This window comes from Oryctolagus cuniculus, chromosome 3 (assembly GCF_964237555.1).
Source record: "Oryctolagus cuniculus chromosome 3, mOryCun1.1, whole genome shotgun sequence".
Classification (NCBI taxonomy): domain Eukaryota; kingdom Metazoa; phylum Chordata; class Mammalia; order Lagomorpha; family Leporidae; genus Oryctolagus; species Oryctolagus cuniculus.
The window spans coordinates 84,234,897-84,251,889 of record NC_091434.1 but is presented as its reverse complement, the minus strand read 5'-3'; the positions used below and the strand labels follow the sequence as shown (position 1 = coordinate 84,251,889).

Sequence of the window (16,993 nt, the reverse complement as noted above, 5' to 3'; positions counted from 1 at the left end):
TGGCTGAGGAGCTTTCAAAGGTAAACTGGCAAGAAAGACAGACCAGTAACAGAAAGTTGGAGTGGCAACATTTCAGTGATTACTCCAGTGATTTTTCAAGCTTTTTGGTCTTGGGATCTGCGTTTACTCTTGAGAATTACTGAAGAGCTTGCCTATGGACTATACCTATTGATACTATATTAGAAATTTTAAAAGAGAATTGTTAAAATAGTATATTAAGTCTTTTAAAACTATAAAAAACAGGATAAGAAAATGTCATTTTTTGAATCTTTGCAATCTCTTATGTTTGACTTAGTAAAAGACTGCTAGATTTTCATGTGATTCTACATTTAATCTGTTATCACACATTATATTGGTTGAAGTACAAATTGAGCATCCCTAATTCGAAAATAAAAAATGTGAAGTGCTCGTAAACCTGAAACTTTTTGAGTGCCAACATGATGCCACAAATGAAAATTTCCACACCATGAACGACTGCTTTATGCACAAAATTATTGAAAATTTTGTGTACAATTATCTTTAGGTTATGTGTTTAAGGTGTAGATGAAACATAAACGAATTTTGTGTTCAGATTTAGGATCCATCTCCCCACGATACCTAATTATGTATATGTAATTAGTCCAAAATCTGAAAAAACTTGCAACCTGAAACACTTATGATCCTAGGTATTTCAGAAAAAGGATACTCAACGTGCATATGTAGGACATCAGCTTCACACACATTATTCAAGGAGGAGGAACTTGCAGAATCCACAGGGAAGTCTTAGGGAGCCCAGAGGTCCTTGGGACCACACTTTGAGAACCACCGCCTTACTCCTTGAATGCTTAGTCCTTGTCCTATATCACATGACTAGATGGTACTGGATAGTGAACACCTGCCCAAAACTTTGCCTGCCAAAGCTGCTACTTGTTCAATGGTTTTAGAAAGCTCAGGAAGTCAATAAGCCCGACATTCAAGGAAGAAAGCATCAGATATTTTTTAATGCAGCAGTAATATTTTATGTACACATATAAGTATGTAAGATAAATTTACAAGACAGTTGTAACTGCTTATCTCAGTTAGCTTCAATTAAATTCTTATGAAATGTCCAAATGCCAAAAATACACAACTGAAAAATAATAGGCTACTATAGATTACAAAATAGTATCTGAAAGGAGTATATACCTCATCCCTCTATTTTCAGGTAAGATCCCTTATCCCTGGTGACTGGTCTTAATATTTCAAACACAGAAAATATATATTCCAAAAACACAGACCTCCTGCCTTATCCAAAGTACCTTCTGTAAATCAGTACCACCTTTTACACTGTCTCAGGCCTACCCTCTTGGGAGACAGAACATTCCCATAGTACTCTACTAAAAACAGACACATTACCCGGGCAGAAGAGAACAGCTTTCCAAATCCCATGATACTTTTCAAACTCCATTTATAGATCAGACAGATATCCAGCTACGTAGCGAGCGTTTAGCTCAATTCCTAACATGTGTGGGCTTGAGACCAAGTTTGGCACTTCTTTTGCTCATCACAATTTTACAGCTGGATAAAGCCATGGATCCACTGCAATACAACCAAAAAAATAATTTTGATATTGGTCACAGAATCATCTAGGGTAAAATATATTTCATATTAGGCAATCCAGTTAATAACATATAGTACAGCAGTAAAGGATATTTCTAACACCTAGACTTCTGAGCAGCACATAGTTTGAGAATAAGGGAAAGCTGGAAAATGCGTCCTAAGATTCTTTCTGTTGGAAAATTCTACAAAATGTTCCTTTGTATGGCCTGGCCGCCTAGCCTCATCTGGTATTCATTCAATACATAATTTACTGAGTTCCTTCTCATTCAATGGGGATTTCCATGATACTCTTCTCTATCTGATTTCTAACAATCTGAGTTAGAAATAATCTTGACAGAACAGTCCTATGCTCACCGTCCCCTATTTTGAATAATTTCTACACTATCCACATGAAGTCAGTCTCCCACCTATGCTTGCTCTCCTTTACTAAGGGTTCTTACTAATACTGCAAAACAGGTCTTTTATTACTCTATCTTCACGTGGTCTGTGCTATGCCTTCCACAAGGCAAAAAATTATCTCCTTTAATATACAAAGCAGAGGCAAAGCAGGAAAAGAATTAGAGTAATTCAGTTTCCTCTCAGTCATCTGTCAACGTTATATCAGCGTCACAGCAGGAGTAGTGGCTCTTACTAATGAGCCAGGCACTGGGCTTAGGGACCAAAATGCATTATCTCATTCAATCTCTCCCACACACTTAACATACCAACATTCATTTTACTTTACAGATAAGAAAAGAACTGGTAGAAGTAACTTATCCAAGGATGAAACCCCAGACCATCAGACTAGAGTTCAGGTCATACTCAACCATGACTCTACATAACCTTGATTTAACTAGCCAATTATAGTTTAGCAATCTGGTTTTGTCATTCATAACATAACATTTTATCAAGCCTCAACTTATTCTGAACTCCAATAATCTTGACTTTCTTTTTAGAAAACAATTTTTGGGGTTGCCGCTCTGGCAGATGTTTAAGCCTCCACCTATGGTGTTGGCATCCCATGTGGGCATTAGTTTTGAGTCCTGGCTGTTCCACTTCTGACCCAGCTCCCTGCTAATGCACCTGGTAAGCAGCAGAAGACAGCCCAAGTACTTGGGCACCTGCACCCACACAGGAGACTAGGAAGAAGCTTCTGGCTCCTGGTTCCTGGCTTCAACATGTCCCAGCCCAGGCCATTGCAGCCATTTGGGGAGTAAACTGGAGGATGGAAGATATTTCTGTCTCTCCTCTCTATCTCTTCCTTTCAAATAAATAATTAAAAAAAAAAATACAACTTCTACTCCTGGTTGTTTGGAATACCCTTAATAACATTTTCTCATTTCTCTAACCTCAAGATTAATATCATACATAAATTTCCCCCCATTTCCCTGTCTCCCAGAAAAAAAAGATGATGTTAAAAAAAAATCACTTTGATAGTGCCAGTTAGGGTTTCTTCAGTTCTCTTGAGCTCACATCTCAAAAACAGAAACTTGTGTAAGACACAGTGGGCACAAGGTTAGACCCAGGAAACAAATTCTAGACATGAAACTTTGAAGAAAGGTAGTAACTACCTTCAAGCACGCTGAAAATCATTCATTTTCACTGATTCGATACTATGAGAAGAGTTCTATCTCTTCCAAGCTTAATGGGCAAAGAATTAACCCAAAGGCAGCTTGTTCCAAACTACCTGGGCCTCTGAAGGTGGTAGAAGTGGTCTGGACTGTCAGGAATAGTTGCAGAGCAAGGCTAAAGTGAAGCCAGGGCCTTGCAGCAGTTCACAAATGACCTGTTCCATATTTGTAACACCACACTCTGTCTGAACTGTGACGTGCAAGTTGTCAGGGCTTGGTTTTATATAGACTCCACTGCTACTGGCGAGCTTTGGGTGGGGTGTTACTTTCAGAATATTAGCATGTAATTTGATCTTTCACGATAGACGAATACAAATAGCTTCTTGGACAAGTCCTATGGTACTGAAAACCAGCCCCTGGATCTGTTCATCCTGTGGTTAGAGGAAATAATTATAGACTACAGCAGGAAAGAAAGGGTTCTGACCGAAAGAGTCACACTACAAACATTCCAGCTGTAACAGATGGGCCCAGGATAGAGTCTGGGAAAGAAGGGAAGGAAATAATATAATCTGTACAAAGATGGGGGGAAAGATAAGGCTTAACTGGATGAAAATAAGTGAAATATTTAGCTTAGGCTACCATGTAAAAACCAGAGTTCCCAGTAAAGGTATTTAAATTGTGCAAAGAATGAAATCGATTATTCTGTTCCCCTACTGAGCCTCTGAGAATCCAGTGTTTTGATCAGACACTGAATGCCCTGCAGGTACCTCAAAACCAGAGTTCATTTCAACATGCTTGACTGCAGAGAGTTGGTCCCTCATTTTCCCCTTCATTCCCTGTGTGGCAAATGGCTGCGGTTCTCCTGCTTTGTTTTAGCTGATGGGACTCCCATCAGGCTGTTTTGTTATATTCTCCTATAACAGTTCAGAGGTCGTTCTCACTCCCTCCAGCGAGGAAACTGGGGCTGATACATTTTAAAAAAAAAAACAATGATTAGGAAGGGCCCTGCTCTTCCTTCCCCTAAGAGTCCACTTGAAAGCCAATTCTTCCTTAAGCCCATGTCAGACACGGGCTCAGCCCTGGTCTCATTTCTAACTGTGCCTGACCTGACGCTGCCCTGTTAACCTAACAGCGCAGCCTTTCACCCCTCTCACTGCTAGACAAATGGTACTGCAGAGCAGCTGGTGTTGGGACACAGCAGGTTAAGCTGCAGCCTGTGATGCCAGATCACTGGTTTGAGTCCCGGCTGCTCTACTTCCATCCAACTCTCTGGGAAAGTATCAGAAGATGGCACAAGTGCTTGGGCCCCTGCCACTCATATGGGTGACCTGGATAAAGCTCCTGGCTTCTGGCTTCAGCCTGGCCCAGCCCTGGCTGTGTTGCCATTTGGGGAGTGAACCAGCAGACAGGAGATTGGTCTCTCCTTCTGTCTCTGTCTCTTGATCTCTCTGTCACTCAATAAAATAAATTTTAAAAAGTATATGGGGGAGAGGGAGTGCCATCTGATGAAACTGTCCACTTCCAAAGCTAACATGATTCAACTATAGTAATTTAACATAGGTGTGATAAAATGAAAGGCATGCCAGGCCAGAAAAGCACCTATTTATAAATCTCTGTCTCTCTGTCTCTCTTTTTCTCCCTCCCTCCCTCCCTCCCTTCTTCTTCCAATGAAAGACACTACAGCCTAGAAAAAAAAACCCTTTATACACTAGCCTAACTAAAGCCTTCTCTCTTATCCCTACCCTAACCCACTCCTCTCCTACAGCTTCCCACTCCCACTCCCATGTGTTATATGGCGCTGATATAGCTTCTTCATAGCACTGAACAGGGGTGGAATTAATCATTTATTTCTATTATTGCTATTGTTTCCCCATCTCCTACCTCCCTCCTCCACACACCCAAATGTAAGGGGCATGGGAATAAGAACCCTACCTGGCTCATCATGGCTCTGGCACCTGCCAGGCACTCAATACAAATTGAGACATGTTAGCTCAAACTTCTTAGCTTATGCCTCTCTTTGGTCTGGATGGGGAGAGGAAGACAATTTAAGTTTTATCCAGCCTGGCAAGGGGTGGGGGGAGGGCGGGGGAGGTTCCTCTACTCAATTTAATATCAGAGCAACCAGGCATTTGACATAAATTAAAAGATATCATTTATAACTTGGATTTCAGTTTTCAAGGGTGTCATCCAAGAGACACAGCCAAATGGAAAAAAAAAAAAAAAAAAAGGCTGCCAGACGCGGTGTATCAGACAAATCCCTGGTGGACAATATCCCATTTGGAAAGGACGGCTTGGATCTCTTGTTGCAGACACCAGCTGACATGCTCACAGCCATCCCCAGTGACCTCTGAGACAGCTCTGCAGCTAGAAAATACGTCTCCAAGTCACAAATGGACATGTTATCTCCCCCAATGTCTTCTAACCGTTATTGACACTGTTTGGAAAGCCATGCTTCCATACCTATTAGCAACCTTCAGAAAGAGCCCTAAGGAAGTACCAGGAGAAAAAATAGAAACTGAAGTTACAGTTTAGCAATTAGTACATCTGAATAAAAAAAATAAAAGCTGTAACATCTTCTTTATTAGGTACTATCTTTCCAACAGGCTTAAGCTAATGAATTCAAAGAATGTGAGTTGTGAACCCTGGGCTTTATAGAAAGAAACTCTTTCTATAAAGACTCTTTCTCTAGTTAAATAAACAAGTACCAACAACTAACTTTATCTGCATATTAATTATTCCAGGAAAAATTGTCTATAAGGCTGATATCATCAAACCTTTTATGGTTATTTACACCTTCATAAAGTTTCTCCAAGTGACACATCACACTGCAACCAGATCAACCTACTCCAAGTAACAGAATCACTAATTAACATCTTTAGAAAGATATTGCCTTCTCTTCTCCCCTCCCCCAACAAGAATCTGATTAATGGAATTCTCCCACAATTCAGCTTGAAATATGCTTTTGCAAGTCGAGCAGCTAATGCAGAGTCAGATAATTGTGGTATGACTCAACAAACACACAGCTGTTCATTTAAATATATCCATCAAAAGTAAAAATACAATCATGAGAAAGAAAAGGAACCATGTACCAGGGTCAGTGCATAAGCTGACCAGGTTCACATCCAAGGAACCACAACACAAAATGAGGAAGACGGGGAGACGAGGCAAGGAGGGGTTCTGTGTAGATGCAGAGTGGAAAGAAATCAGGCAAGAGATGTTACCAAATGATCACCCATTCAACTGAAACTCACTGACCTAAAGAGGAAAACAATGGGAAAAGTAAAAATGAATGCTCTATATTAGGTGGGAGAAAGAGATGGAATTTTAAAAGACAGATAATGTTCCTAAGAACACAGAGGTAGAAAGCATACAAAATGGGAAATGAGAATGCCATCTGACTTTTAAAACAAGACAAAGATCCTGAAACAGAGGAAAGAGGAGAAACAAGGTTCTCACCTCAGTCCTCGGCCGCAGCCCTCAAACACTATGATTATGAGTCACGGTGCAGATGTGGGAATCCCTCCAAGAGTCCCAAAGTAAATAACTCAGCACAGCCTAACCCAAGCAACCCCTCTGAGAAGTTCTAAATCCACAAGTTGGACATCTAACACAAGGCAAAGAAATAGAGAAAGAGGAAGTTAAAGGAATATGAGATCAGGGCGTTCATCTAGTGCCGCAGGCCTCACCCCTCCAGCTTCCACAGGATGGTCCCTGAGACCCTGAGACCTGAGATGTGCATGAACATGGCAAGTGGGGCAGGCATTTGCTGCAGTGCCTGGCACAGCCTGAGGTGCAGAGATCCTACATGAAGATACCTCATTTGCGCATTCTGATTCCAGCTTCCTGCTAATGCATACCCTAGGAGACAGCAGGTAAGGCTCAAGAACTTGATTTCTGCCATCCAGGTGGGAGACATGAATTAAGTTCCTGGCTCCTGGCTTTAGCCTGGCCCATCTCCAACTGTTGTGGGCATTTGGGGAATGAACTAGCAGAGGAAGCACTTGCTTTTGTGTATGCATTCTCTCTCCCTCTCCCCACCCCCTACCACCACTTTTTCTCCCACTGGCTTTCAAATACACAGAAAATAAGCTTTAAAAAATAACTTGGGAAGCAGAGGCACTGAAAAGGCTTTACTTTCCTGCTTTACTACATAATTCAAAAAGGTAACAAATGGAAAAAGACCTAACAACTGAGAAAAATTTCCAAGTTGTTCCAGAACAATCAAAAATCTATTTAAAAAATCATTTATGGTGGTGGGGACCTGCTATAGGCTAAATCTGATTTGGTCCCTGGACTCATGCAAGACTTTAAACCTCAAAGTCATCCCTTAAGAGGTACTAAGGAGGCATGAATGTAATCCAATTATGGTATTTAGAGGGCAGCCTAGTGGGAGGTCCTTTGATGATTGGGCGTGGGCTTGCTGTCAGAAGGGATTTCTCACCAGAGAGTGTTAAGAGAGCAGAGTCTGAGTTTGGGCCTGGCTGTTCTCTCTGCTTTCTGGCTTGCCAAGGGATCCTACCTCTGCAAGTGCTCCCTCTTTGCCATCCAACACCCTTGTCAGAGGCCATATCAATGGAACTGCTCAATCATAAACCTGAGCAAAACTATGGGCCAAATAAATATCCTGTCTTTATAAACTTAGCTGCCTCACAAGGACAAAGGCAGTGACCTGACTACTCGTTATTCTGTACTAAGAACATTCTCCCATTTCTGGGCAGTCTATATTGTCTTACCATGAGCAACAACAATTTCAACAATCACCACTTCCCTCAGCTTCAACTCTTCCAATATCCCCCCTCTCTCTGCAAAATAACTTTTTAGAGAAGCAACCTGCATAGCTCCCTCCACAGCTGCCAGTCCATCTTCAATCCTCAGAGTTCCGAACCACCTCTGGCTGAGGTTTGAACTCTCTGCCATCTTCATCTTCTCATTCAGGCAGGAGAGCTTCCAGAAAAGCAGAGATTGCCTAGGCTCACCCTGTGGAGCACTCATCGCCTGGCATTCTGGGTGGGTCTCACTCATGCACACCATAGGATGGAGGCGTCAGGAGCCCCCTTCTTCCCTCGGTTTTTCCCTGGCTGGGGCTCAGTCGCTCTAGGCTCCCGTGTCTTCACTTTAATGTGTTGGTCCTCCTCTGCTTCCTTGGGTGGGGCATGCCTCTTCTGCCACTCACCCTTCAGTCTCGGTTTCCCACAAAGCCCCACCTCTCAGCCTTCTCATCCCTCACAATGCTCTCTATTTTCTTAGAAACAGGGACTACTGCTGGCCACCAGACTGAACCACCAGGTTGAGAATGGAATCACTCATTCTTCAGTTATTCCCCTGCTCTGTCTAGGCCTTCCATATGTTCTTTCTACTGTTTATAAAATATTAAAATTTTGATTACAGATATTTCAAGTGATATAGAAATAGAAAAGTAGCATAATTGTCATTTGCCACTTCCTAGTTTCAAAGATAAGCAACATCCTACCCCAGTTCCAAATATAAGCCGTCTTATTTCCTCTGTTCAGGCCACTTTCTTTCTGCAGTATTTTAACAAGAATTTCAGACATCATATCATTTCACTGACAAATTTCCTAGCAGATAAGAACTTTTTCTAAACAAATTTACAAATTCAACATGTCAACTAACAAATATCACCTAAAAGCTATTCAGTGTTTAAATCTGCGCAATTTTTTAAATTTTTTAAATTTTTATTTTTTGACAGGCAGAGTTAGACAGTGAGAGAGACAAAGAGAAAGGTCTTCCTTCCATTGGTTCACTCCCCAAATGGCTGCTACGGCCGGTGCACTGCACCAATCCAAAGCCAGGAGCCAGGTGCTTCCTCCTGGTCTCCCATGCAGGTGCAGGGGCCCAAGCACTTGGGCCATCCTCCATTGCACTCCCAGGCCACAGAAGAGAGCTGGACTGGAGGAGGAGCAACTGGGACAGAATCCGGCACCCCAACCAGGACTAGAACCTGGGGTGCTGGAGCCACAGGCGGAGGATTAGCCTAGTGAGCCACGGCGCCGACCCCAATTTTTGACAACTATACAAACCATCCCCAATATAAATAAATAAATAAATAATAGGTAAAAAATAAAAAAAGTGGTGAATGAGGACAGCATCCAAAAACTAATTTGTTTTCATTGATTTTATCATCATATCTAGTGGAGCAGGGTGAGCATTATGGCAGTATTCAGAATGATGTGTGAACAGCATCAAAGAAAAGCAAAGGAGTAACCACAGTGTGTTCTGTCACTCCTTGTTCCTTTGAAAACCAGAATTCCTAGTGTGGAAAAAAGAAGACAGAAATATAATACAGCAAAGGTTATGAAAAAACTTTATAATCTGAATTTGAACTGAAATTATCAGTGTGAACTTATATTAATATTTTCCCCCCACTTTGTCTACTAACAAGGCCCTGGAGCAACAAGCATCCTTCATACTCAGACTGCTGTTGTGTTGAGATACCATCTTCCACCAAAACAAAAATTAGTTCAATTGAGCTATGAGAGTACAATCACCAAAATCCAGCCAGTAAGAAACTAAAAGTCAAATGCCAGGTTCTGTAACAGACAAAAGGGGCTGCAGGGGGAAACCTGAGGTTTAAGAGACTTAGACATAAACAAATGTGCAAAATTAAACTACAGTGCTAGGTATGGATACCCCAGTTATAAAAACCACAAGGAATGGCAAGGAAGCAATTACTACAATGTACATACTATGTATTACACTCTTTCTGGACCTCTCTGGTGGTCACAAAAAAACATTTACATTATAACAGTTAACTAAGCTTCACGTAAAATCTGTTTTCTTTAACAATAAAAAAGGTTGAAAGAAAAAGACGTAAGTTGAATGTAAGTTGGTATACACATATACAGAGGAAAAACCATTGTGCATCATATACAATATGTACAAAAATGTGCCCTAAACTTTTGAAACATCACCTCTTTTTTTACCTTCAAACTGAAGAAAACTTTAAGTTCCAAGTTTATTTTTTAATAGATTAGAAAAATAAGTACGAGCTTCCTAGCCACAATCAGAATCATGTATTCAAATAAAAACACATTGTATAAGTCACTCCTTCCTCCCACCTACTTCAATCAAATGTTTCATAGGTCAAAGAATAAATACTAGAGTCCAAATCACTGTTTTCCAAAGCAATTGTGCAATGCTATCACCAAAATAAGAAAAAATAACAGCACAAAGACTTCTATCTAACAAAGCTTATCTATACATTTAATAAAATCTCAGTAATAATATTAATAGGTTTTCCTCTTGGAGGGACAGGGTGGTGGTGAGAGAATTATTTTTGAGATAATTATTTTTAATGTTCATATATTTTTAACGTTCATATATTTTAAAAACCACATACAAAAATAAGAATGAAATTATTTAAAAAAGGGCTGAAAGGGTGAGGCTACCCTTAACAAAAAGAAAAAAAATTAAACTTCAAGAATTATAAAATCATGTGATTCTGGTACATGCATGGGCACATCACTATGAAGCCAAATGGCTAACCCAGAAGTAGACCAACAAGTCTATAGGAATTTACACAAGAAATCAAAGAAGAAAAGTTACAGCTATTCAGTAAAATAGGAAAGGTTGGCCAATGTAGCAGAGACCACTAATTCCAGTAAAATTCCTTCTCCTCTTCTTGGGTGCAGGATGAGCAGCACAGGTTTCATTCTCCAGCTTCTCCTGTGGCTGCTAGATGTGCCCGTATGACTAGATTCTCACCAATGCAAGTTGCAGGGATGTAGGCAACCCCGGATGACTTGCCCTGGACTTTATCCTTTGCCCTTCCCACTGAGGAGGCCCAGATAGATCAGACAAGACAATAACCCAGCTGTGGCCATACAGATAAACACAATGACAATTCCTGGAGCAACAGGACAGAAAGAGTCTGAGTCTTCTCACGACGGGTGTATACGGGCTACTCTGCAGACCTGTTGTGCTCCCTGAGACCGTCAAGTGAAGAAAGAGTAAACCTTTCTGTGCTTTGAACCATGACACAGTCCATTCCCCTGGTTACAGCAACTCAGCCTTACCCTAATTAATAGAGCACCTAGAAAAAAATTAAGTTGGGCTCAATTTAACATTCCTAACATTCCAGGTGAATCAAAGATTTAAATTTTAAAAAAGAACCACCTAACATTAGAAAGAATGAGGAGCCAGGTTTTTAAATCAGGAACTAGAAAAGTCTTTCTTTAATGGTAATAGCAGAAAATCCTGAAGCCACAAAAACACTGGATATTTACAGATTTCTTTACATCTATTTCTTCATCTTTTATTGATTGTTTCTCCTCTCCACTAGAATTTAAGTTCCATGAAGCAAGAATTTGGGTCTGTTTGTTTCATTACACAGTCTAGAACAAGTTCCTAAAACATCAGAGATGATCAATAAACTTTGTTGAGTGAATGAGCTGGTAAACTTAAGTGTACAAAGTTTTTAATAATCTCCACAGCAAAACAATTATTTTTATACAAATGGCCATAGTATAAACTAATAACAATCAGTATTTTGAAAAAAAAATCAGCATTTTTTCATTTGACATTATTTCAATTTCAATTTCTTACATTTTTATTTTATTTTCATTTTATCTGAAAGCAAACATAGAGAGACAGAGAAAGAGAGCTCTTCCACCCACAAACTCACTTCCCAAATGTCCACAAGAGTCAAAGCTGAACCAAGCCAAAGCCAGGAGTCTGAAACTGAATTTGGGTCTCCCACATGGGTGGCAGGGACTGAAGTACTTGGGTCATCTTCTGCTGTCTCCCAGGGTACACATTAGGAGGAATCTGGATTGGAAACGGAGTAGCCAGGACTTGAACAAGGCATTCCAATATAGGATGCAGGTGTCCCAAGAAGAATTTTTTAAAAACAGATTTATTTATTTTGAAAGTCAGAGTTACAGAGAGAGATGGAAAGATGGAGAGACAGAGGGAGAAAGAGACAGAGACAGACATCAATCTTCCATCAGCTGGTTCACGCTCTAGATGGCCAAACAGCCAGCACTGGGGCAGGCTAAAGCCAGGACCCAGCAGCTTCATCTGGGTCTCTTACATTGGTGGCAGAGGCCCAGGTACTGGTGCCATCTTCTACTGCTTTTCCCAGGCCACCAATAGGGAGCTAGACCAGAAGTGGAGCAGACAAGATACTAACCAACGTTCACACTGGATGCTGGTGTAGCAGGTGGCAGTTTTACCCACTTATCCAAAACGCCCCAAGCAGCACCTTTCACCCTACCCAAATGCCTACCCCAGGGTCAATATTCTGAAAATAAAATCAATAATCCAGGAAGAAAACAGACACAGAACACAAGTATAGAATCATACTGGAAATACAAATGGCTTTTAAACTTATGAAAAAATTATCCATGTCAATCAAAATAAGAAAAACACAAATAAAAGATACATTAAACTATCATTCTTGATCTATCAATTTGGTAAAAAAAAAAATCAGTTTAAGTTTAGAACTGTGAAGGGTAAAGGAGTGAGGAAGTAGTGTTCTCATATACTGCTGGTGAAATCTAAAACTTTTCAAGTTCTGTGAACAGATAGACTTGGCAACAAATTTCCACCAAAATTAAAATATTCTTTGACCAAGCATTCCACCAGAAATGGATCCCATATGTATGCTCACATGTGTTTGAAATGATATATATACAAGGCCATTCTCTGTAAACTTTCTCCTATTAATAAGATCTGGAAATGATCTATGGACCCATCTATATAGTACTGGTTAAATAAATGAGGGCTCATCTCTGCAGTACATAACCTGGATCCACTAAAAATGAATACCGCACTCATATGAAAGGACTTCCAAGAAATACTTTATTCCAATGAAAAAAAGATGCATGACCTTGTATATTGTTACCACCCGCCTGAAAAAAAGAAAAAAGGTAATAATCTGTGCAGGCTTGCATGTTATCTGTGCCCTGATAGTTCTGGAAGAACACAAAAGAAGCTGGCACTAATAAATGCTTCTGGAGGAGGAGCTAGAATACTCATGGGACAGGGAAAGGAGGGAGATGGTTTTCATCCCACAGTCTTTTCTGCATTGTGATGATCTTTCTAAAAGTAAAAACTATATACAGAAACAAAGATAACTGAAAACTGCTGATTTTCACTGTTAGCCACATTAGGAACTACTGAGCTGAACAATTCTAACACTGTTTCATAACTGAGAATCCCAGGGTTTGCAAGCAACTTCAGCAGTCATCTCTTCCTTCCTCAAATAAATACACATACAAAAAACAGCCAGCCTCTTCATGCCATCCCTGCTATTCACTACTTCCTCTTAGAACCAGTTCAACCTCAGACCTCCTTAAGTAAGAATGAGATTATCTCAAAACACTGTGCTGATATATTAACACAACCTCCAGAAAATGGAAATTTGACATAACTGATAGCCCAAAAATAGCAAGCAGTTCATCATCTGCCTTAGAAAACAAAAGCTCATATCCTTAATGATTAAAAATTCAAGGTCAACAGCCATGACCTTAGTTTTGTCCCCAGTGTGAAAGGTCTTTTCCCCCATTTTAAAACTACAGGCTAACTTCTCAGGTCATTGCTAAGCTATAGCCAAATACAGAACACTAAGTTGGCATTACTTACACAGAAATTAAATTCTGTTTAATAAGATATCCACAATATACAAAGTAGAGCAGAAGGTAAGTTATAAAATAAAGCCTATAGTCATGTTCCAACAATTTTTAAACATAAGTAATATGCATAGTATTTATAAAAATATTCGTATATGAAAAAAAGTGTGTTCCAAGCTATTAGCCAAGGGTGAAAGAAAAGGAAGGGAGAAACTTTTATCTTAATATGTGTCTATCCTTTATATTTTTTGTGCTATTTGAAATTAACTCATCAAAAATAAACTTTTATAAAGAATAATGTATTTTTAAATAATAAGTTAGACTTTCCTTTAAAGAGAAAATGCCTGGCAGTCATCAAAGACCTTCTCCTAATGTGTTAAATCTAAGGAGGTTGCATAGACCCTGGCAGGTTTTAACTCTGAGCTCTGTTCCTGTCTCTTTGCACAAGGTTCAAATCCTCGCTGAATAAACCCAGCATTAAACTCAGAGACACACACACCAGGACTGCACTTCAAGGCCCCCCACAGGATCATGCTGCTGACCCTATTCTAAAGTAGGCATTCAGATCATCCCTAAAGCTAATCCCATTTACAGAATTTCATCCTGAATAGAAAGAACTATATACAACTACAGGTTGAGCATCCCTAATCCAAAAATCCAAAATCTGAAATGCTCCAAAATCCGAAAGTGTTTGATTGCCAACATGAAGCCAAAAGTAGAAAATTCCATACCTGACTTCATACAGTTAAAACGCAGGTGCACTACAAATACTGTATAAAATTACCTTCAGACTATGTGCACAAGAAACATATACATAAAAAAGAAATATATGGTACATAAATGAATTCCAAGCTTAGATTTAGGTACCATTCTCAAAATATTTAATTATGTCAATGTATACATTCCAAAATTCCAAAAGTCAGAAATCTGAGATACATTGCAAATAAGAGACATTTGATTTGTACTAAAATGTAGTGCTGGAAGAAGCAAAACTATGCAGACAGTAAACAAGATCAGAAGTCAAGGCCAGCGCTGTGGCGTCCTGGGGAAAGATGCCACCTGCAGCGCTGGAATCCTATATGGGTGCCAGTTTGTGTCTCGGCTGCTCCTCTTCCAATCCACCTCTCTGCTGTGGCTTAGGAAAGCTGTGGAAAACGGCCCAGGTCTTTGGGCCCCTGCACCCATGTGGGAGACCCGGAGGAGGCTTCTGGCTCCTGGCTTCAGATCAGCTCAGCTCTAGGCATTACAACCATTTGGGGAATGAACCATCAGATGGAGGACCTCTCCCCCCACCCCCTCTCTCGCTCTCTTTCTCTCTCTGGCTCTGTCTCTTTGTAACTCTGCCCTTCAAATAAATAAATCTTAACTAAAAATAATTAAAAAAAAAAAAAGATCAGTAGTCACTAGGGGTTAGTAGGGAAGAAGGAATGGACAGGCGGGTCGGCGTGGCTCACTTGGTTAATTCTCCACCTGCAGCGCCAGCATCCCATGTGGGTGCTGGGTTCTAGTCCTGGTTACTCCTCTTCCAGTCCAGCTCTCTGCTGTGGCCCGGGAAGGCAGTGGAGGATGGCCCAAGTGCTTGGGCCCCTGCACCCACATGGGAGACCAGGAGGAAGCACCTGGCTTCTGGCTTCGGATTGGTGCAGCGCCAGCTGTAGCGGCCATTTGGGGAGTGAACCAATGGAAGGAAGATCTTTCTCTCTGTCTCTCTCTTTCACTGTCTACCTTTTGAATTAAAAAAAAAAAAAAAAGGAATGGACAGGCAGAACACAGATTTTTAGGGCACTGCCAACTATTCTATGACACTGTAACTGGATATTGGGTACACATTATACACATTGTCTCACAGCATATACAACACCAAAAGCAAAGCCTAATAGAAAGCATGAGTGTGAGTCATAACGATGAGGAGATGTAGGTTCAGTGATAGTAATCAATGCCGTGCTTTGGAATGGGATATTGCTAATAAGGGTGATTGACTGGGAGAAGGAATATGGGAACTCTGTGTACTCTGTGTTCCATTTGCTTATGATCTCAAAACTGCTCCGAAAAATAAAGTATATGTAAAAGGGAAAAAAAATAAATGTAACCCTGTGAGGTGAAAAGAACGGTAGAAGCATTTTATACATTTGGAAATGTTGGTAGCCAAAATTTCAAGAATAGCTGTGTAGCTTCACCCTGGAAAGAGTCCACCACTGGAGCACTCCAAGAACTAACAACTGTTAAGCTGGTCTTAATGTCCCTATATTAGAAGCATATAAAACAGCCAAATAATCAATTGTGACAAGAAATTTACCTTGTAGATTTGATCTCTGCCCAAGAGCATGAACGGAGGCGGTCTGCTGAAACGGCTGGATGGCCAGCTGAGGGGTGCGCGCGTGCAGCTCCAAGAGCGCGTGGGAAAGCTGACTCAGCTACGTTAGCACGGGTTCACGGTCACATCTGGCCCCAGTCCTTGAGCAGCGTGCCCTCCTTCGGAGCTTCACTCACTCTGCTCACTGGGCGACTTGGGATGTAGGAGAGGTGCTCCTGGCTTATGAGTTCTCCAGCAGTTCCCTCTATGGCCATGCGAGGCTCACAGGCACTCAGGGCTACAGAGAGAAAGAAGAAAACCAACTAAACAAAGGCAAAGTCTGCAGTTATGAATATGCTGCCTAAAGGAACGCTTGACAGCCCTTCATTTGGGACCACAGATTCACAAGCAAGTATGGAAAAGCTTGAAACCAGTGACACCCGTGTGTTGAGGTCATATAGCTATACTGGTCTCCACATGTGTTTCTATAAAAACACAGATCCCAGTAAGATCTATAGCTGGTAAATTTCAATATCAAGTCCCTTTAAAGCCCATATATCATGCACTCTAAACCACTACCAAAGGAAAAAAAAAAATTGCACAAAGCTCAGTGGCTTTGTATGTATTCATTATTACATGCCCTTGATTGACCAAAATAGTCTGCTAAGTCCAAAGTAGAGAATGACAGGTCTTTCTCCCCTCTCAGTCTCCTGGCCCCTCCTGGAGACATGCAGTATGCTAGAGCAGCCAATTTCTTATGTATCTACACAGAAATATCTGGTTTTTGTCCATTTTCCTGCCATACTCCCAGTAGTAGATAATCTAGTTCAAAGACGTAGGAAACAATGGTGGGGAAGAAGCACACAGTGAAACGGAAGGGGTGCTCCAGATAACTAACAAAAAGCCAAAAACCACCCAAGCTCCCTTTTCCTTTAGAAGGACCCAAAAAACATCAACATTGGCCAAAGGAAGAGGAAATTTTT

At 40.7% G+C, this 16,993-nt stretch overlaps 1 protein-coding gene across 3 annotated transcripts in view; it reads right to left on the bottom strand.

Moving 5' to 3' along the window:
• ACVR1 (activin A receptor type 1) overlaps positions 1-16,993 on the bottom strand; it is a 132,053-nt gene that overhangs the window by 59,433 nt on the left and 55,627 nt on the right. Inside the window, exon 2 of one of the 3 annotated variants that reach the window (XM_051848600.2) lies at positions 16,014-16,308. The exons of 1 other annotated variant lie outside the window; for it this stretch is intronic. The gene's annotated coding sequence lies outside the window, so the exon portion shown is untranslated. Of the gene's footprint in view, positions 1-1,374; positions 1,558-16,013; positions 16,309-16,993 lie in introns of those variants that run through there. One more of the 3 variants, XM_017342862.3, reaches the window with a different exon arrangement.